Consider the following 23,335-nt stretch of genomic DNA (forward strand, 5'->3'; position numbering starts at 1 on the left):
AAACCAACTAAAAGGATAAAAAGTTTATTTTGGCTCAAGGTTCCAGAGTTCTCAGTCCATAGACAGCTGACTCCATTGTTCTGGGTCTGAGGTGAGGTAGGGTATCATGTCAAAAGGGCATGGCAGAGGAAAGCAGCTCAAAACATTGCAACCAGGAAGCAGAGAGGGAACTCCACTCACCTGAGACAAATATAAAACCCGAAAGCACTCCTAGTGACTTACTTTTTCTAGCCATACACTACCTGCCTACTCTTACAGCTCAGTTGATCCATATCAGTGGATTAATCCACTGATTAAGTTAAACCACTCTTAATCGAACCATTTCAGTTCTGATCACTCTTGCATTATCTCCTACCTGAGTTTTTGGGGATGGGGGCTCCTTATTATCTAAACTCTAACAACTGCTATCTGTAGAAATTCTGCTTTTGTTTAGGAGATTTTAAAAGTGAGCATGCATGGAAGTTTTAATACATGGTAGTTCTAAAACCTACTGATAAACCTGAAAAACTTCCTTTAACAGAGTCCCTTGTGCCTGATCAGGCAAACAGAGCCAAAGAAGGTTTTGAGAACTGAGGGGACAAGGGAAAGGGGGCAAAGCCGCTGGGCAGGGAGGCACCCTGATAGGAAAGATGAATTGACAAGAATGTCTAGCACATGGTATGTTGGCCACTCGCTCAGGAGACCTGAGGGAGACTAGGTTCATACACACCCTCAGCTGCACATGACCATCCTAAATATGTGGAAGTTTCTTTAAAAAGTTATCTGGGTGGATTCACTTTGTATAGATAAGTTCAGGAAAGAAGGAACCTCAACTTCTCCAGCCAGGATTTCTCAAAGAGAATAAAAAGTCATAAAGAAGTGTGAACACATGTGGAACCCAGAACCTTCTACTCAGGCTAGCATGGGTTACAAGGAAGCGTGCATTTTTGGGTTCTATCTATGCCTTGAAGTCACTAGGCAGATACTAAGAATGGCGGAGCTCGGAGCATGGCCTTGAATCCTACGATTTATCCCTTTTATAGGTCTTTTGTCAGGAGTTTTCCTGTGTGCAATCAGCATACTTGCCACTTTTCAAAATATATTAAGACAGTGTCCTTGTCTGGTTTCAGCAATCTGTCCCACACAATCCGTGGTAATTATTATTTTCCATTAGAGAGCCATTGATTACTTTTCCACACCAGTCTCTAACCAAACTAGACACTGAAAATGGATTCTCACTGAGTCACACATGGCAACTTTGGGAGTTATTTTGCTGCAATGCAGTGGTGATGTTGACCTTATTTATTGCTCAACCACCTTAATGTAAAATTCAGTCCAGTCAGTTTCATAAAAATCAGGGCAAGAGCACAGACAGGCTGCTTGATCCACTCCTTACCACAAGAAATGGACATGCGTTTTCAATTCCAACTAAGCATTTAACATCTGCAGGTTAGGGCCTTTCCAAAAACCTGACAGAAATGTCATCAAGGAAACTGAGAAGAAAATATTTCTGACAGACTTTTTTCTTTGGCTTTCCTGGTGTTCCCCTTGCCAAATTCAAAAGGAAAAATCATGCTCTCCTGCACTTTCCAGATACCTACTTTTCATTTTAAAAAATGAGGAAATCTGGGACCAGTGATAGAAGACAGGACTGTAAAAGGAGCTACAGTAAAAGTCAGAACTAAGGAATAACATGTAGGCTTCGCCACCACCATTGTCCAGGGTACTGAGTTGCTCCAAAATAACAGGAGAAGCAAAGTGAAGGATCTTTAGGTCTAAAATATGCTTTTTTGCTTAATCATTTAAACTACCAAATACATGTTTTCCAGGGTGAAAATTTAAGTTCTAAGCATGTATTTTTAAAAATTCAGGATATATCATTGAAAAACTGCTCTTCACCTTGAGGACTTAGACCCAGCCCTTTATAATAAGGAACCCCTGGTTTCCTGTTATACGTTATGAATGGACCTTTAGGGTTAAAGACGTTTATAAAGTGACAACATAATCACAGAGCTTCATCACCCCACGAAGCCTGCCGTCAGGCTGTGAGTTTCAGAGCTAGCATGTGAATCCAGGCTGTGACGCCACAGTCCTGTGCGATGACCACTCTGTCGTGATCTGCAGGCAAAGGTGAACTCCATCTCCTGGCGTGCAATGCAAGCTGACCCCTGAGTTCCCCTGCCACAGTCCCTCTTCCATGTATGTGGGCTCCCTACAGTCCATTCCTTACACGGAAGCCAAGACCAGGCTTGAAAACAGACACATCAAATAAGCTCACTGTTCTTTTTCAGAGTAAATATTTTATTTCGTAATTCTGTTTATTTTTCTAATTATTTACTATAAAAATTTCAACCATACCCAGAATTAAACAATTATATAAGAAGCTTCCAGTTGCACAGATTTCAACTCACAATCTTCCTTTGCTATTCAACATTATTTGAAAACAAATCCCTCTTGACATATTATTTCATCCACATGTATTTCAAGTTGTATGTCTATGATAAAAGAATTTTTTAAAAGCAACTACAATATTAAAATCCTCTCCAATAACTGAGCAGTATTTTTTAATGTCATCAAGGGTCTCATCAAAGTCATAGTCCCTCAATTGTCTCATAATTTATTTTCAAAAGTTGGTAGCTTGGAGACAGGACCCAGTCCCATGCCTTATTGTTGTTTTATATGTGCCTTAAATCTCTTTTTAATCTCTATGTTCCTTTTCAAAATCTTTCCATCCCTTCTCTCACAATTTATTTTGGGGAGAAGCTGGGTAATTAGTCCCACAGTCTGGGTTCTGCTGCCTGCCCCCTGCCCCACGGCATCCCTTCATCCTCTGTGAAGTGGTGGTAAGCTCTGAAAGTCTCCATGGGGTGGGGTGATGTGGGAAAGATGGCAGAACAGGAAACGTGAGTTTCTACTCTCCACTAGAGAAAGTTCAAGTAGCAGCTACCCACAGACATGAACACCATTTTTAAAACCTCAGTAGTTGGAAAGAAGCCAAAGACAACCGTGGGTCCACAGAACTGAATGAAAATCAGCTTATAAGGGTAAGAAGAGCCTCTCTTTGGCCACACTGTTCTGCCCCTTTCCTCGAGTCAGCATAATGTCACGCAGAAGGCCTGTGGTTGTGTAGGAGGAAAAGAGAACTGGAGGCACTCATCCCACTTCCCCAGCATTCCAAGACACCAGCCAGGAAGCCCACTCTGATGTCACCTTATGGGGAACCCCGTAATGGCAAGGCTAGAGCATCCAGGGCCAGATAGAAACAAAGGGGCAGAGGCCACAGTGATCGGTACACAGTTTTCGATGGTACCTCTGTTTCTGCTAGCGGTGGTGGCCAATCAGAAACCACACAACTTGGGTCTACCCACAAAGCTGAACTGGTGGCCTCCAGAAGTACAGTGGAAATTCCCACCTCAAATCTCTAGAAAGTTAGCCCCTACACCAAGTCTTAAAGTCCACCAAAAGTCCCTGCCAAGGCAGGGAGGTGAACACCCCACATATTTTGGAGAAGTTTAAGGATGAGACCTTCATGGTCAAGCGGTGCCTCAAGTCAGACTAAAGCCTACCCCATGGCCCCATGCTGAAAAGGAAGCACTTCTTAATCACATATTTTGTGGGAGCATGGCCTCTTGTCCAGCTTGTCCCAAACCGAGTACTTAACCTCACAGCACAGCTTGATGCTCTTGCAGATCCAAACTGCAGAGCCCTCAGCCAGGGACTATTCCCTGTGACTGACCTGCCAGAAGCCACAGCAGTGTCCAGCCAGCAGCTCTGCCTGGTAGCAGAGCTCAGCAATAGCATCACCAGACAGCAGAGCCTGGCTTAGAGCCCCACCTCGTACCAGAACAAAACCATCTGAAGTACAGAACCCACACTAAGTTCTACCTACTTAGGTCATTGCTAACTGGTCATCCAGAATCACAGGCTAAATTGAACGGTAAAGGTCTGTCCTTGCCAAAGAACTCCTGTGAAGCTCTGAAGAGGGGGCTGTCCCTTCAAATGTTCAGACAAAAATTCTAGGACACAAGAATTACTAAGAATCAAGGGTTGATGATACCTACAAAAGAAACAACCAAGGTACCCATAATGGACTTTAAGGAAATTGAGGCTCACATGATGATCAACAGTGTATTCAGATTAATCCCTTTAAAGAAGTTCAGTGAACTATAGGATTATATAGGAAGAAAATTAAGTATGGAAAACAATACAGGAATAAAGTAAGAAGTTCGACAAAGAAATAGAAGCAATGAAAGACAAATCAGATAGAAATCCTAGAGATAAAGCATATATTGACAGAATTGAAAAATTCAGTAGACAGGTTCAACCGCAGACTTGATCGAGCAGAAGAGGGAATCAATGAGTACTGGGCCAGAATAGCTGACATTTTCCAATCAGAGAAGTGAAAGATAAAGAAAGCCTATGAGAAACCATCAAGAGATGAAGCATTTGCATAATGGAAGTTGCATAGGAAGAAGAAAGAAAAAAGGACCAGAAATCATATTTAAAGAAATAACAGCAGAAAACTTCCCTACCAGGAATATAGGTCAACATTCAGATACAGGAAGCACAGAAAACTCCAGTCAAGTTCTGTCCAAAGAGGAGTTTGCTGGGACAAAAATAAACTATTGAAAATTAAATATGAAGGAAAATATCTGAGAGAAGTAAGAGGTAAAAACCATCACATTCAAAGCAGAGCCAATACAGCGATCAGTAGATTTTTTAGAAAAAAAAATCTGCAAGACAAGAGAGAATGGAGTGGAGTGTTCAGAGTTCTCAGGAAAAAACCTGACAACCAAGAGTATTTTGCACAGCAAAGCTGTCTTTCAGAAATGAGGATACAATAAAAACATTCCCAGATAAATAAAAGCTAAAGGAGCTTGTGACCTTAGATCTGCCTTATAGAAATTGTTAAATGGAGTTCTTTGTGTTGATTAAAAAGGCCACTATTTGATAACATAAGATACTTGAAAGCACAAAACTAAGTGATAAGAGTAATACAGAGCCATGTTCATAATTCACTGGAACTATAACAATGCTGTGTAAAACAATGTTTTCCCTAGTATGAGGTTAAAAGACAAAGTTATTAGTAACAACTATAACTAAAATAGATTCTCAAAGAGTACACATTTACTGAATGATGTAAATTCTAAAATCAAAAGCATAAAATGGGGGGGTGAGTAAAAATGTAGAGTTGTTGAAGTCAGTTAATTTGTTATCATCTTGAAGCAGGCTGTCATGTATATGATATGTCCCATGCAAACCTCATGATAACCACAAAGCAAAAGCCTTTCACAGAAATCCTAAACAAAAGCACAAAGGAATCAGAGTATATCCCTGTAGAAAACCATCAAACCACAGAGATTGGTGACAAGAGAGGAAGAAAGAGAAAAGTTATTTAAAAAAAAAAAATCCACCCAGAATACAATGACTAGAGTGGCAGTAGTAAGTCGTCCTTTCCTGTCGAGGGTTACCTTGAAGGTAAGAGGCTCAATTCTCCCACAAAAAGACATGAAGTGGTTGAATGGGACTTAGAAAAATAAGAGACCCAGCTACATGCTGCTCAGTGGAGGCCCATCTCAATGTGTAGAAAATGATGTTCCATACGATGGAAACCAGAAGAGAAGGAGGATAGCTCTGCTTGTGTCAGACAGACAGATGTCTAATTAAAACTTCTAGAAAGTGACAAAGAAAGGCATCATACAATGAAAAAGGGGTCAATTCATCCAGACAAGATAACAATAGTAAATATACGTGCACCCAACGTCAGAGCATCTACATATATAAAACCAATATTAAAGGATCAGAAGGGAGAGAGAGATTGCAATACTACAATGGTGGGGGACTTCAGTACCCCATTTTTCACAGTGGATATACTGTCCTGACAGGAAAATTACTAAGGAAACACTGGATTTGAACAACACTTTAAACCAAATGAACTTAACAAAGCAGAATACTCTTATCTCAAAGTAACAGAATACACATTGTCCGCAAGCATATGTGAAACATTCCCCAGGACAGAGCATGTGTTAGGTCACAAAATAATTCTTAAGAAAGTTAAAAATATTGAAATCATATCAACTCTCTTCTCTGATCACAATGATCTGAAACCAGGAATTAATAATTAGAGGAATTTTGGAAAGTTTCAAAATTCATGAAAATAAAAAAAGCTTCTGAACAACCAATGAGTCATTGAAGAAACTAAAAGGAATATTTAAAAACAGATCAAGAAAAATAAAAATGGTCAAAATCGATGAGATACAGTCAAAGCAGTTCTAAGAGGAAAGTTATAAATTAGCCTATACGTGTATAAAAAGAATGAGGTTGATCAGATTATTTTATATGCTTCTGTGAATGAATATGGTGCAGTGAATCCTACTACTACACATAATTATAATGCACCAACACAAACATAAATTTAAAAAAGAAGAAAGATCTCAAATAACTTACTTGGCAAAGAAGTAGGAAAAGAAGAACCAACCAAACCCCCAAGTGGCCAGAAGGAAGGAAATAATAAATATCAGAGCAGAGGGCTTGGGTGAAACTCAGTGCTAGAGCCCTTGACAAACATAAGCAAGACCCTGGGTTCCAGCCTCCTCCATCTCCGCCCCCCACCCCCCATAGAGGAGGGGCAGAGCTCATATAAATGCAACAGACAGAAAAATACAAAATATTAACAATACTGAGAATAGGGTTTTTGGAAAGCTAAACATAACTGACAAACTTTTAGTTGGATTCAAAAATAAAGAGGAAAAAGGGAGAAGCCTCATATAAAATCAGAAATGAAAGATACCACCTGATATCATAGAAATGTGAAGGATCATGACAGACTTCTGGAAATAAGTGCATGCCAGCAAATGGAACAATGTGGAAAAGAGAGATGGTTTCCTGGAAACATACAAACTACCAAGAAAATAAGAAATAGAAAATCTGAACAGATCGATAAGGAGTAAGGATGTTGAATCTATAATAAAATGTCTCCCATCAACAAAAAAACAAACACCACCACCACCCCAGGACTGGCTTTACTGAATTCTACTAAGTGTTTAAATAACTACTTCTTTTCCCTTTTGCAAAAAAATTGAAAAGAGGGGAACACTTCCAAACTCATTTTACAAGGCCAGCATTATCCTGATACCAAGACAGAAAGGACATCACCAGCAAAGAAAACCACAGGCCATGATGGCGTCTCTAGTTGTGGGGACTCACAGTGGGGGATCTTGTGGCAGCTTTGTCACACCCTGCTGCACCTGCAGGGCACCTGAGTGTGAGGTGGTACACCGTAAAGGTGGGCCTGAGGCTGGCCCTATGCACCCCAGGTCTCCATGTCCCTGTGTAATGTATATCCTGTCCAGCCCCTGGCCAGTGGAGCAGAAAAATGGGCAGGAAGATACAAGATTCCAGTTAGATATATTCCCCCACGGATTCTGCTCAGTGAAATCTTGCAAGCCCACATTTTTTTTAAGTGAAGAAATCATGGTTTAAGGAAGTAGAAAGTCACCTGCAACATGCAGGTGGATTTGAAAAATGCAAGCTACTTCTAGAACAGTATCCGACCAGGCTCATATGTAGCATATATGCTCAGTACAACCTGTAACGCACATAGTGACCTGAAATAAAGTGGTTGCTGGCCTAGGATGTGGCTGCGGTGTGCTCAGCTTTGGAACTGCAGCATTGGGCCGTGGTTGTGTGTTGGATTTGATATAGGTGAGGATGCACGGAAAAGATTTGATGGGATTGTGGAAGAGTTTGTTGTCACATGTTGCTGGGTTCAGTGTGATGTGTGCTCCTTAGCTAAACAAAAGTTCAGGTCTTTTGGTAGTAATTATGGATCCTCTTTTTGGGACCTAACATAATACAGGGACAGATATGGCTTTCCTAAAGACCACATTGGAAATGGTAAGAGCAGCACTAACCTCTTTACACTCACTTAAATCCTCAACTAGGGCATATGTGCAAAAGAAGGCCACAGAGTGGAAAACAAAGATATTATCATAGAGGGCTTTTGTTTTGTATTAATATGACCTCTCAGCATCATAAACTTTCACATAAATCAGTAGACATGGAAGTAGATCTAATTTGGTTTTCTTTCTAAATGCCCCAAAGATAAAAACAGCTTAAAATCTAATTAAGATGAATAAAAAATTGTAAGAAGAAAAAGGAAGAAGGGGAGGAGGAGGAGGGAAGAGTCAGAAGAAGGAAGAAGAAAGAAAGGAAATAAATCACAGGCCAATGTCCTTAAAGAACACAGATAGAAAATCACTCAACAAAATACTAGCAAACTGAAGTCAACACATTCATCACAAAAAAGTAAGGTTTAGCCTTGAATGCAAGAATGGTTCAACAAATGCCAATCAGTTCATGTGACACATCACATTAGCAGAATGAAGAACCAAGACAATATGATCATCTCCTTAGATAGTGAAAAAGTGTTCTAGAAATTCAGCATCCTTTCATGATGAAAACTCATCACCCAGGTGTAGACAGAATGCGCGTCAACACGATAAAGGCCGCAGGTGGGAAGGCAGCCGCTCACACGAAACTCGGCCGTGAACATCTGAAAGTCTTTCCTCTGAGATCCGGAGCAAGGTGAAGACATCCACCCTCACTGCTTCCACACGGCACAGCACTGGAAGCCCTTGCCAGAGCAATCAGGCAAAAAAAAAAAAAAAAAAAAGACATAAAAGTTCCCCAAATAAGAGAGGAAGAAGTGAAACTGTCACCATTTGCTGATGATGTGATCCTTATATATATGGAAGATGCCAGACTTCACCAAAAAAAGGTAGAATTGATTAACAAATACCAAAGCTGCAAGATACAAAATCAACACACAAAGATCAGTAGAATTTTCATACCCTACCAAAGAGTTATCCAGAAAAGAAATCAAAAGGATAATTTCATTTATACTATCAAACAAAAAATAAAATAATTAGGAATAAATTTAACCAAGGAGGTGAAAGAAATGTACACTTGAAACTAAAATGGTGAGAAAAACCTGAGGAGATGTCAACCGATGAAGACGATCCCTGGGTGCCAGGATTATTCTGGCTCCATTTCAATCTGAACGTCATTCCTTAGTCTAGCGTCTAGATGAATGATAATGCAAAAGGACCCAGAAGTCCAGAAAGTTCAGTATGTAGATATGAACATCCTAAGACTATTTGAATCTAGTCCCTCGAGATTAGAAAGCCGTAAGGTCTTGTGATTCACCTAAGGCAACACAGAAACATAGAACATGTATCTGTTCTGTTTTGCAGTTTGTGGAGCACTCCAGTGCACTTGTGGCTCTGGGTGAGAGGAAACGTGTGTGAACAATGTTGAGCAGGAAGTCATGTCGATCACAACCACTGGCCAGACGGGGAGCACGCTGCCGTCACCACCTCGTGGCTCAGGTCCTCCAGTGCCAGGTTGTATCTCTTTAAGGGATGATGCGCATTTTCCAGTGGCCTTGGCCCAATGGCTTCAGTCAGTTGAGCCTGGTGCACAGCTGCAGGCTCATCTTCCAAGTTTCCAATTTGTTACTGGGTTTTTCTTTTTTGCCAAATAGAAGAAGCAATCATGATAATTTAGGAGCCTGTAAAAACAGCCAAAGAACACATAACGATAAAAACAAAGTAAAACAGAATTCTTACTTCTAACCAAACTTCATCGACACACTCAAAATAACTTGGACTCTTCCTTGTGGCTGACTTTATCACTTGAGTTACAATTTTGATTTAGGATTAATGTAGGCAAGATAGTATCAGATGCGATTTCACCAGATGGCAGCATTTGTATTGGGGGAAGGGAAGAGGCAGCTCAGGACAGGAAGAAGGCAGGCTCTGGAGATGGGGGCCTACTTTAGGGACTTGATTTTGCACTTTGCCAGCACTGTGATCTGGGCAAGTGACTAGCCTTTCCCAGCTGTTAGTGTTCTCGTGAGCAAAATCAATTCAAGGCTTCACGGCCATCACAGAACATATTAAAGTACTAGGGAAAAGCTGATAAATGCTCCCGTCTGTGCTGTAATCGAGTCATTGCTTCCTACCATCAGGAACGGGATAGGAAACAATGAACCTGGGCCAAAATGCTAAGGAATCAAAGACAGTCGCTTAAACATCATCTCACACGAGTGAGTTAGGGTCACATGATGAGAGGGAACATTGGATAGTATTTTAACAGACTTAATAAAGATGAACACAGACCACTCTGAGAAAATAAATATATTTTTCCAGAAAGTGATAGAAGCCTTTTTAAAAATTAAAACAACCTCAAATGAGTGCTTACATTTTACTTACATAAAGTACAATTCAAATCGCAGTTAACGGGACCTGGAGAAAATCTTCTTAGGTTAAGTACATGACCAGCAGATACAGAGTTTATTTCAGAAGGAAACCATATTGTAGCCATAAGATTATGTACCTAAGGCTACTGCTTTTTTGTTTTTAGTCTGTTGTTTTGCTTACTATAATTATTTCTATGTAGTTCCAGCCAAGGTTAATATTCAAGTTGAAACAGAGATGTACCTATAGGTGCTTCAGGTTACAACTGCATACATATTCTATATTTTTCACATGTGGGGAGAATAAAAAGTTTTGGTCAGTAAGGAGACTGAGTATTTTTAGCCAATCTATGAGCTAATACAAAATGTACTTTGCCAAGTGAGTGAATATAGTACGCCCAGTCATTTTCCCTAAATCCCCAAGAAAAATTCATTTTTAATTCTACTTATAAAAACAAATACAAAACAGAGATTACTGCCTAGCATTCATGAAGGGAGGCTTAGCATTTTATTTTTATATGTCAAAGATGGAAGTCACACAAATGCATGAAGGGGTGACACACAGAGTCACCTTGGCTGCTCCTTCTCAGTTTGCTACAAATTTCTCCAGAGAGACATCCTCCAGGTGTATCCTGGGGACATAGTTTTGTGTATTTATTGGTGGTTCTGTAGTTCAAAACAACAGCTCTTCCTTCTGCTGAACCCTTCCCCAACTGTTGCAAAAGCATTTAGAAGTATAACTAATGGATGAATTTATGATCCAAAATCCATAGACATTTGTCCTTTTCATAATTTTGTTTGTTCAGATGAACATTTATTTGCAGATAAACTTGCTATTTTAAATCTGAGTTAAACATGTGCTGCAAATTATGTTGTCTTTTAAATTCATTTACACAGTGTCTTCTAATTGAAAAAGTAACGGATGTGGCTAAAAGATAGTTAGGATTAAATGTCACCCAAGTCCTTCACTTGAGGCAAGTATGATTTAAACCTCATCCCAACACTGGACCCTTCCCTATGTCGGCTAGCCTGTTCGCCACACCTGTACCCGCGTTCCATTGTGATCCGCCCACTCTCTGCCTGGCTTTATGGCCCACGGGACAATGATGCGTCGAGTGCCTGGCACTAATGGAAGGAGAGAGGGCAGTGAGGTCAGGTGTTGGTTTATTCTCCTGACTCCTTTCTGCAAGCCCACTCCAGCTGGTGTGTTCCTGTGCCCAGCAGGGCCGACCTTCTCAGGAAGACCTTTATAAAACTCTCTTCTGAGTTCTTATAATACTCACTTCCTCCCTCTTCCTCTTATGTCTTGAGTATCAACAGTTTCTTCTTCACTCAAACCCTGTTATGGTTTGCATATGAGCTGTCACCCCAAATATCATACATTAGACATTAAAGGAATGTTCAGAGGCGAAATGATTCATGAGAGCTACAATCTTATGAGTGGATTCATCCATTTGATGGGTTGATTAAACGGACTGCTGGGTGGTCACTGTAGGGAGGTGAGGCAGGGCTGGAAGAGGTAGGTCATGAGGTGGCCCTTGGACTCTACCTTGTCCCCGGCTCCTCCTCCCTCTCTCCTCCCCTGGCCCGGCTTCAGCTGAGCAGCTCTTCTCCACCATGTCCTTCTCCTGTGATGTTCTGCCTTATCTCAGGCCACGAGCCATGGAATCAGCCCACCCAGGACTCAACCTCTGAATCCACAGCCAAAATACACTCCCTCCTCTAAGTTTCTCTAAAAGGTATTTGGGTCGCGATGATGAAAAGCTGCCTAACACAAACCCCGAGTGGCTCGAGGATTCCCTCACATGCAGCCTGATCCTGGGTGACTAGCCTCCCTCAGGTGTCCTGCCTTGAGCAGCAGCAGCAGCCCGCATTCTGCTTCCCGGCAGGTTTGCCCTGGAATTAGACAACAGCATCCAGAAGAAAACCTGCCTGCAGATCACTGGCTGACATCACTGGAATAAAAGTATTGTAAGATACTCCTTTAGGTTTGCTGTGTAGATGAGCATTCGGGATTTATAAACATATATTTACTGGTGTTATGGTTGGAAAATTGCCGTGAAGTGTGTGTAAACTGTGTGACACCTTTGCACTTCAGTCTCTTTACCAGTGATAGGAAAGAATATTCAGAGTACATTGATCACCACAGCCCAAGATTTTAGTGATCAATAGTCATTTCCTAGGGACTCACACGTTGTAGGATGTTGTTTGCTATATCCTAAGTAGGAAGGAAATGAAATAAGATGCATACAGGACTTACAGCATAAGTACCCAGATAGACAGGGGTTATATTTCTTGGGTGCTAGTCAAAAAAGGAAAAGTGAATTAAAATTCACTTTATTTTTAGGGGCTCTTTGTTTGGAAGAAACATGACCTTATTTTTTAAGAAGTCATCTCAGTGTAACTGGGTGTGGTGGCACATGAGTGTAATCCCTTGGGATGCTGAGGCAGGAGGATTGCCAGTTTGAGGTCAGCCTCAGCAGCTCCTTCAGCTTGCTTTTCACTACTGTGACCGAAAGACCTGGGCTCAGTGTGTCAGAGGTGTCAGTCCATAGATGGCCAACTCTGTTGCTTTTTGCCCAAGATAAGGCAGAACATCATGGTAGAAAGGTGTGGAAGAGGAAAGCAGCTCAGGACGTGGTTATCAGGAAGCAGAGAAAGAGACTGCTCCGCTCAGCAGAGACAAAATACAAACCCCAAAGTCACACTCTCGGTGACCCACCTCCTCTAGTCACACTCCACCTGCCTACAGTCCCCACTCAGTTCAAGTGGGTCAGTGCACTGATTAGGTTAAGTCTCTTACAACTGGCTCAGTTCGCCTCTGAAATTTCTTTTATTGTCTCATGTATGAGCTTTAGGGGGACACTTCACATCTAAACCATGTCTGCAACTTATGGAGGCCCTAAGCAACTAAGCAAGATTCTGTCTCAAAAAAAAAAAAAAAAAAAAAAAATCAGAAGGGGCTGGCTGGGATGTGGCTCAGGGGTTGAGCGCCTCTGGGTTCAGTTCCCAGTTCAAAAATAAAAGTCTTCTCAGTATAAAATTTTGGGGTTTTATATTTTAAAAGTTGCAAAATCATAGCTCTGAAATGGACATATATATTTTACATTGCATAACAATGCCCTCTGAGAATGCAAAACACATTACTATCAAATCCCTTACAAACTGTCCATAATGGCCACATGGTGCTGACGGGGCAGCTCTGGTCGCTGCAATCTGACATCCTCGCCATTTGTTTATTCTACAGACTCAACCTATTTAGAAAACATCTTGAAATTGAGTCTACCAATGAACATATTTCTTAAAGTTCTTAGGTTTCATCACAATTTGCTTCTGGTTCATGTTAACAAATAAAAGGATTAAAATTGAACTGTTGTCACAGAGGCCATGGAGTCAGGGACCGAGGTGTCTGGCTGCTAGGTGTGTACACACGCACCTGAGCTGCTGGAGGTTCTAGCACCTGTTCTCCTCGCACAGCTTCAGGACTTCCGTCACCATAAAGAGTGCTTTATGGGGGCTGGGGAGATAGCTCAGTCGGTAGAGTGCTTGCCTTGCAAGCACAAGGCCCTGGGTTCGATCCCCAGCCCCCCCCCCCCCCGAAAAAAAAGAGTACTTTATGATCATTGCTGCAGTTAGAAAAGCTCACGGATGCTATTGCTTTCTGATGGGGATCATTCATTGTGCAAACTGCAGCCTGTTATAGAAACCACCGATGTGGCATGAATGACTGTTGGGCATGTCCTTAAATTCACTAGGACGTCTCTTCACACTCAGAAAAAAAGGGAACTGTGACATGCACACGAGTCTCCGAGAGCCCTGTGTTACCAAGGGTAACATTTCGGAGCTGGGCGATCGGAATCCTCATGTTACCAGCACAGGGGAACACCACGGGTATGCCGTCTTATCTGCCACTTATCTGTTGACAAGCTGGAAGAAAAACTCTTCTCAAGTGATCGTATGCAAGCGAACAACAAGGCAGCGAAAGGGGCTTTTTGTTTGGTTTTTCCTTTTTTAAAAAAATGGAAGAGAATCAGAGGAAAAGAAGTAGAACCCTCACTGCCCCAGCAGGACTGTGGGTCTGAAGTCTACGCACCTGCCATGGTGCGGGGGACCCACGGTCATGCCAAGCAGTAAAGAGACAGGGTGACCATGCTCCCATTAGGCCCAGAGGGATGGCGCTGTCCAGGGACAAGAGTCTTCACAGCCCCGACCACCAAAAAAGAAAAAATTGAAAGAAACCTAAGATCTACTTTGATTTATGATCTTTAATATTTTGGTATTCTTACATGCTAAGTGTTTATTGGAAAAACAGGGAACAGTAGAGCCACCACTAGCACCAGCCCTCTGGAACCGCTGTCCATGATCGGATGTGTGTTTGCTGAGGGCTCGCCCTGGGTCAAGAAACACGCCAAGCCCGCGCAGGGGCTACATTATTTGGTTGTCATAATGGCTTTATGCAGCAGATACTGTGATCAGCAAAGGAATGTGGAAGCAAACTGTACATGTCCCCTGGGGGCAGGAAGCAGCACCCTCTCCCCGACTCTCAACTGCCCAGGTGATGTACAACCTGTTTCTAAACCTCATGGTTGATGCTGGCTTACATTTTATATTTTGTCAATGACTAAGAGCTAAAGTATTTTGTGGGAGTTTGTGAAGCTCTAGAAAAGCAGAGATCAGAACCCTGGTGATGCAGCCGACAAGGCTCCAGGCTGTCACGTTACGCAGCTGGCCTACCAGTCCGGCGGTGGAGCAGCAAAGTGCCAGCCCAGGTGGGTTGGAGTGGGGCTGCAGGCACAGCCTATGGCTGCAGGGAGCCCACCATACAGGCCCTACGAGCCAATGCCAGGCCAGCCAGCATGGAGGCGAGCCAAGGTGGGCCCCCTGCTACCTTCCAGGACTGGGCAGAGGCCCGCTCCCCGATGCAGCTCCATCCCATGACCTCAACCTCCCGCTGACTGACCTGACACCAGAAAACGGAAGTGGGGCAGAACCGAATGAAAATTGGGATGCAAGCGTTGACCAAGAGCATTAACATGTTTCCAAGCCCTAATGAGCTAAGTTGGGACCAACAGCAGTGAACCAGGGGATAGAGAAACCCTGGACTAGCGCCCTGCAGGAGAAGCAGGCCTGCTTCCGTCCTTAGTAAGTCCTACCGTTACTCACGGATCCTGGTCTGTGGATTTCATTCTGAGAGGCGAGAGAAAGAGAGAGAAAGAGAGAGAGAGAGAGAGAGAGAGAGAGAGAGAGAGAGAGAGAGAGAGAGAGAGAGAGAGAGAGAGAGAGAGAGAGAGAGAGAGAGAGGGAGAGAGAGGGAGAGAGAAGAACCCTGAAGGAAACACTTGAAGCCCAGCTGCTGGGCCGGCTGCCACCTGGAGGGCGTGGCCCACCATTAAGAGCACCGCCGAGCCTGTGGCCTGTGCAGACCCCACCTTCCAGCAAAAGCAGGACTTGAGTGTCATCTGCAGACTCCAGTTTCACTGCCCAGGGTTCACCCCGTCCCAGAGCTGCTGCATGCCCGTACTGTGGCTTCTGTGCTCCCTGTCCATCTGAGGCCATGGCTAGTGGCTGCCTTTAGATGAGTCTTTGGTCACCGCCAACCTCAGAAAACTAGGTGACGAGGAGAGACAATCCAAGTGCAGCTACTAAAACACAGAAACATGCATCCGTGACGCGGACGGCTGGGCTCATCTGAAGGGATTCCCTGCCAGCCTCGGGTCCTGGGTGCCCTGAGAAGACCCCAGCCTCAGGCAGCCCACTGTCTCCTGCTGCGGAGTCTGCTCCTGCCTTCCTTCTCCACTTCTTTTGTAGCCGGGCCCCAGCTCCCCGTAGGCCTAGCTGCTTCCGGCGGTCAGCAACCTGCTGCTGAAAACCATCAGGGTGTGTAGAGACTAGCCTGGTGCTGGGCCCCGGGTGTCTGCGCACCGTCCCCCTGTGCAGAATGCCCCTCATCACCCGCTCTCCCGGCACATTCTCCATTCAGTCACACAGTTGAACAGGAAAGAGGAACAGAAGCACGGGGTCTGTTCAGAGAGTAGGCCACATAATCACCCTCAGATCTCAAGGAAATACTAATGTCTATACACACGTCACCAGTGGAGAAAGGAGAACCTCTGGCAAGGTGAAGGGAGAAGGGACAGACCGCAACCTGGACTTACGTCTGATAATCGTCAGAAAACAGGATTGGTGCGTTCTTCCTTGGTGATGTTCCAAGTCCTGGAACGCAGGAGCGTTTCCTTTTTCATTGCCCAAGCTTCAAATATTGCCATTAAGGCAACAGGACACAAGACAACACAGCATTTTTCCAAGAGTCTGAGCTTTATACAAGAAAACAAAGACTGATTCTGTTTTTCTTTCTCACCTGCCCAGGGCTGATACTCAGGTGTGTCTCACTGGAATGTGCAGAGGAGGTGGGACCAGGGGTCAGGCTGAGAATCCTCTCACCACTGCCAGGTGCTGCCACAGACCCCTCAGTTACACTCAGGAAGTCCATCTTTCCCCTCCCTAAACACTGCCCGTTCTCAAGAGGGACATCTGCTCTGACACTGTGAGGACTGGGTTCCCATTTGGGGCTTCTCCTTTGCCTAAAACTCAGGGAGGTGGAGCTCAAGGCAGGCTCCCTAAAGCCAGGTCTGCGGCCACTGGAGTTCTTGACAGTGGCCGTCCCGTGGTCTCCTCAGCACACAGACTCCTGGGAGGATGTGGCCCACGGTGGTCCTTCACTCCTCTGGCCAGTATCCATTGCCCTGACTTCCGCAAGGCACAGAAAGTTCTCAGAGAGGGAGAGAAAGGCCAGATCCCAGGGTGTCGGCTCTGCTGGCCGCCTCCCTCAGCCGCAGACTGGTCCCTTCCATGGCACCTTCTGAGGTGTGGCAGCCACACTATACAAAGTTGTGGTGAAGGCGGGCCTTCTCTGAGGCACTTGGCTCGGGTGCATGCTTCCCGCAGAGCCCTTCCTGCTTCTGTAGATGAATAGTGATGAGTTGAGGGAAGGAGGCCATGGGCTCTGAGACAGTCAGGTACTCAGGCTTTGAAGAGATGGTGACCCTCCTGCCCTAGTCCACAAGCCACTCCCTCCCCTGCAGGGGGACAAGCTAAAGTGCAATGGTGTGGGACAGCTGGTGGCCCTGTTGACACAGTGAAGGGCAGCCAGGGAGGGGTGGCAGGTGACCCTGAGGATGAGGAGAGGGCAGGACACAGACGTCCTCACATGCTGGGTAAAGCCCCTGGACTCTAGTCCTGAAATGATGCGGAGCCATTCAGGCGGCACATGTAACTGGGTTTGTAGTGAGCAGGTCTGTCCAGCATCCACACACAGAGGGCAGCAAAGCCCATCCAGGCAGGAGACGGGAGCACAGAGATGAGTCCGGACCTGAATTAGAGCCACCACAGCTGGGATAGTATCTATGGAAATGAAATAATAGGGCTGGAAAAGATTTAGTATGTGAAACAAACAGCACCTAGTGATGAGCAGAAGGGGAGATGGTGAAGGGAGGATGTTTAGGAGGACTTAGGTACCTGGGTGCCTCTGGAGCCCCCAGGAACATCAGGATGCTGGACAGGGACATCTGAAGCAAAAGGATGATTTCTTTGGATACATATTCAATAATCATTATGAGAAGAATAGATAAAAATCACCCAGAAGAACCTGCAGGAGAGAGATCCAAGATGGTGGACTAGAGGGAAGCTGCATTCTTTGTCCCTCCGTAACTGGTTTCAAGCAGAGGATATCTGTTTCTTGGTGAAGCAGTTTTTGCTGCTTATCGATCCCCTGCTCTGTACCCCATTTGTCTGCTGTGATGACATGCAGTCTGCCAGCATATCAACACATTTTTTGAGTGCAGATTGCTCACTGTCAGGCACCTGTCATCCGCCATTTGCCTGCCTCTGGCCTGTCCACCACCTGCCTTACACCTATCCATCACCCAAGGCACGAGGTTCACCTCCCGATCGTCCGACAACAGTCAGCAAACTGATTGGCAACCGCCAGTGAAGCACCAGCTGCCTGCTGTTGCCTGGAAGTTCTCTGTCACAGTACCTGCAGGTTTGGTTACAGGTGGCTGCCACCATTTTGACACAACAGCCAGGCCCCGTAGGACCCCTGCCCGGACTGACTGAGCCCTGTCTCCAGGATCCCTCAGCCCAACCAATCACTCCCTGCCTCTGGGGCCCTCACATTGACTGACTGCTCCCTGCTTCCAGGACCCCCAGACCAACTGACTGCACCCTATCACTGGGACCCCAGACCAACTGATTGCAACTGGCCTCCAGGATCCCACAACCACACCAAACACACCGGACCTCCAGGACCCCTGCATGACCAAGTGCATCCCACGTCCAGGACCTCCAGCTGACCACGTCCACACCCGGAACTGCAGCTCCCCATTTGCCAACACATTTCGAAGGCAGAGTGGCCATCTTGGATAATCCTGGAAGCCATAGCTCCGATCTTTAGGTGGGGCAAATCCCATCCTGAGATGCCTGCTGGAGGCTTGAAGTTCATTTTCAGGGGCTATTTGGTCTAACATTGCATAGTGTCTGAATTAGGCACTGCTAATATTGATCTCCCCTTAAAGAAAGGGTTTTGGAAACCTTAGGGCCACTATAAGTCTATAGGGAGAAATCTGCAATACCCCAGATCTGCACTGCTAGAGGGGAAGATACATGAACAACATGAAAAACAAGGGAAGAAAATGATCCAAGCAAATCTAGATTCTATATTAGAATCCAATGACAGTATGTTAGAAGAAATGTCAGAAAAGGACTTCAGATTATACATGATTAAGATGATTCGCGAAGCAAAGGATGAGATAAGAGAGCATTGCAGGCAATGCATTGCTGAAAGAGCAAGTGCAGGAAGCAAAAGATCATTTCAACAAAGAGATAGAGATTCTCAAAAAAAAAAAAAAAAAAAAAAAAAAAAAAAACGGAAATCCTTGAAATGAAGGAAACAATAAACCAAATAAAAAACTCAATGGAAAGCATCACCAAAAGACTAGACCACTTGGAAGACAGAACCTCAGACAATGAAGATGAAATGTTTAATCTTGAAAATAAAGTGGCCCAAACAGAGAAGATGGTAAGAAATCATGAACAGAATCTACAAGAACTATGGGACATCATGAAAAGACCAAATTTAAGAATTATTGGGATTGAGGAAGGCACAGATATACAAACCAAAGGAATGAACAACCTATTCAATGAAATAATGTCAGAAAATTTCCCAAACCTGAAGAATGAAAAGGAAAATCAAATACAAGAGGCTTACAGAACACCAAATGCACAGAATCACAACAGATCCACACTAAGGCACATTATAATGAAAATGCCTAACATTCAAAATAAAGACAGGATTTTGAAGGCCGCAAGAGAAAAGCATCAGATTACATATAGGGGGAGACCAATATGGATAGCAGCCAACTTCTCAACCCAGACTCTAAAAGCTAGAAGGGCCTGGAACAACATATTTCAAGCTCTGAAAGAACATGGTTGCCAACCAAGAATTCTATAGCCAGCAAAACTAACCTTCAGATTTGAAGATGAAATAAAATCCTTCCATGATAAACAAAAGTTAAAAGAATTTACAAATAGAAAGCCTGCACTACAGAATGTTCTCAACAAAATATTTCATGAGGAAGAAATAAAAATAATGGAGGTCAGCAAAGGGAGGAACTACCTTAGAGAAAAACCACTCAAAGGAGAAACCAAGACAACTTAAAAACCAAAAATAAGCCAAATGACTGGGAATACAAATCATATCTCAATAATAACCCTGAACGTTAATGGCCTAAACTCATCAATCAAAAGTCATAGACTGGCAGAATGGATTAAAAAGAAAGACCCAACAATATGCTGCCTGCAAGAGACTCATCTCATAGAAAAAGATATCCACAGACTAAAGGTGAAAGGATGGGAAAAAACCTACCACGCACATGGACTCAGTAAAAAAGCGGGGGTTTCCATCCTTATATCAGATAAAGTGGACTTCAAGCCAAAGTTAGTCAGAAGGGATAAAGAAGACATTTCATACTGCTTAAGGGAAACATAAATCAGGAAGACATAACGATAGTAAATATTTATGCCCCAAACAATGGTGCATCCCTGTACATCAAACAAATCCTTCTTAATTTCAGGAACCACATAGACCACAACACAATAATTCTGGGCGACTCTAATGCACCGCTGTCACCACTAGATAGATCTTCCAAACAAAAACCAAACAAAGAAACCATAGAACTCAATAACACAATCAATAACCTAGACTTAATAGACATATATAGAATATTCCATCCATGAACGTGCAGATTCACTTTCTTCTCAGCAGCACATGGAACCTTCTCTAAAATAGACCATATGTTATGCCACAAAGCAGCCCTTAGGAAATGCAAAAAAATAGAGATACTGCCTTGTGTTCTATCAAATCATAATGGACTGAGAGTAGAAATCAATGACAAAATAAAAAACAGAAATTACTCCAACACATAGAGACTAAATAATATGCTATTGAATGAAACATGGATAACAAAAAACATCAGGGAGGAGATTAAAAAATTCTTAGCGGTCAATGAGAACGATGATACAACATATCAAAATCTCTGGGACACCATGAATGTGGTACTAAGAGGAAAATTCATTGCATGGAGTGCATTCCAGAAAAGAATGAAAAGTCAACAACTAAATGACCTAACATTACAGCTCAAAGCCCTAGAAAAAGATGAACAGAATAACAGCAAAAGTAGTAGAAGACAGGAAATAATTAAAATCAGAGCTGAAATCAATGAAATTGAAACAGAAGAAACAATTTAAGAAATTGACAAGACAAAAAGTTGGTTCTTTGAGAAAGTAAATCAAAATAAACAAACCCTTAGCCACACTAACAAAGAGAAGGAGAGAGAAAATTCAAATTACTAAAATTCATGATGAAAAAGGAAATTCATGACAGACACCACTGAGATACATAACATAATGAGAAGCTACTTTGAAAATCTGTATTCCAACAAAATAGAAAGTACCGAAGACATTGACAAATTTCTAGAGACATATGCTCCTCCCAAACTGAACCAGGAGGACATACACAATTTAAACAGATCAATATCAAGCAATGAAATAGAAGAAGCCATTAAAAATCTACCATCCAAGAAAAGCCCAGGACCAGACGGATTCTCAGCTGAGTTCTACAAGACCTTCAAAGAAGATCTCATTCCAATACTTCTCAAAGTATTCCAGGAAATAGAAAAAGAGGGTACCCTCCCAAACTCATTCTATGAAGCTAATATCACCTTCATAGCCAAACCAGGAAAAGACACATCAAGGAAAGAAAATTTTAGACCAAAATCCTTGATGAATATAGATGCAAAGATCCTTAACAAAATATTGGCAAACCGTATCCAAAAATATATTAAGAAAATCGTGCACCACGATCAAGTGGGATTCATCCCTGGAATGCAAGGATGGTTTAACATCCGTAAATCAATAAACGTAATCCATCATGTCAATAGACTTAAGGATAAGAATCATATGATTATTTCAATTGATGCAGAAAAAGCATTCGACAGAATACAACACCCCTTTATGCTCAAAACACTAGAAAAAATAGGGATAGTAGGAACATACCTGAACATTGTAAAGGCTATTTATGCTAAGCCCATGGCCAACATCATTCTTAATGGAGAAAAACTAAAACCACTCCCTTTAAAAACGGGAACAACACAGGGTTGTCCTCTTTCTCCACTTCTATTCAACATTGTCCTCGAAACCCTAGCCAGAGCAATTAGGCAGACTAAAGAAATTAAAGGGATATGAATAGGAAAAGAGGAACTTAAGCTGGATGACATGACTCTATATTTAGAGGATCTGAAAACCTCCTCCAGAAAACTTCTAGACCTCATCAATGAATTCAGCAAAATAGCAGGCTATAAAATCAACACGCATAAATCTAAAGCATTTTTATACACAAGCGATGAAACAGCTGAAAGGGAAATGAGGAAAACAACTCCATTTGCAATAGCCTCAAAAAAAAAAAAAAAAAAATACTTGGGCATCAATCTAACCAAAGAGGTAAAATATCTCTACAGTGAAAACTACAAAACATTGAAGAAAGAAATTGAGGAAGACCTTAGAAGATGGAAAGATCTCCCATGTTCTTGGATAGGCAGAATTAATATTGTCAAAATGGCCATACTACCTAAAGTGCTATACAGATTCAATGCAATTCCAATTAAAATCCCAATGATGTACCTTACAGAAATAGAGCAAGCAATCATGAAATTCATCTGGAAGAATAAGAAATCCAGAATAGCTAAAGCAATTCTTAGCAGGAAGAATGAAGAAGGGGGTATCGCAATACCAGAACTTCAACTATAGTACAAAGCAATAGTAACAAAAACGGCATGGTATTGGCACCAAAATAGATATGTAGATCAATGGTACAGAATAGAGGACATGGACACAAACCCAAATAAATACAATTTTCTCATACTAGACAAAGGTACCAAAAATATGCAATGGAGAAAAGATAGCCTATTCAACAATGGTGCTGGGAAAACTGGAAATCCATATGCAACAGAATGAAACTAAACCCCTATCTCTCACCCTGCACAAAACTCAACTCACAATGGATCAAGGACCTTGGAATCAGACCAGAGACCCTGCATCTTATAGAAGAAAATGTAGGACCAAATCTTCACCTTGTTGGCTTAGGATCAGACTTAACAGGACTCCCATAGCACAAGAAATAAAAGCAAGAATGAACAACTGGGATAGATTCAAACTAAAAAGCTTTCTCTCAGCAAAGGAAACTATCAACAATGTGAAGAGAGAGCCTACAGAATGGGAGAATATCTTTGCCACTCATACTGCAGATAGAGCACTAATTTCCAGAATATATAAAGAACTCAAAAAACTCTACACCAAGAATACAAATAACCCAATCAACAAATGGGCTAAGGATATGGACAGATGCTTCACAGAAGAAGATCTATAAGCAATCAACAAACATATGCAAAAATGTTCACCATCTTTAGTAATAAGAGAAATGCAAATCAAAACTACACTAAGATTCCATCTCACCCCAATTAGAATGGCGATTATCAAGAATACAAG

At 42.7% G+C, this 23,335-nt stretch overlaps 1 pseudogene across 1 annotated transcript; it reads left to right on the forward strand.

Annotated features, from left to right (window-relative positions):
- The first annotated feature begins 7,158 nt into the window (after positions 1 to 7,158).
- Positions 7,159 to 7,974, forward strand: LOC306669222 (rRNA N(6)-adenosine-methyltransferase METTL5-like; annotated as a pseudogene). Its single transcript has 2 exons — positions 7,159 to 7,264; positions 7,443 to 7,974. The product of its transcript is annotated as an rRNA N(6)-adenosine-methyltransferase METTL5-like (transcript).
- Positions 7,975 to 23,335: the final 15,361 nt, after the last annotated feature.

Source organism: Sciurus vulgaris (genome assembly GCF_902686455.1).
Source record: "Sciurus vulgaris genome assembly, chromosome: 9".
In the NCBI taxonomy this organism is placed as follows: domain Eukaryota; kingdom Metazoa; phylum Chordata; class Mammalia; order Rodentia; family Sciuridae; genus Sciurus; species Sciurus vulgaris.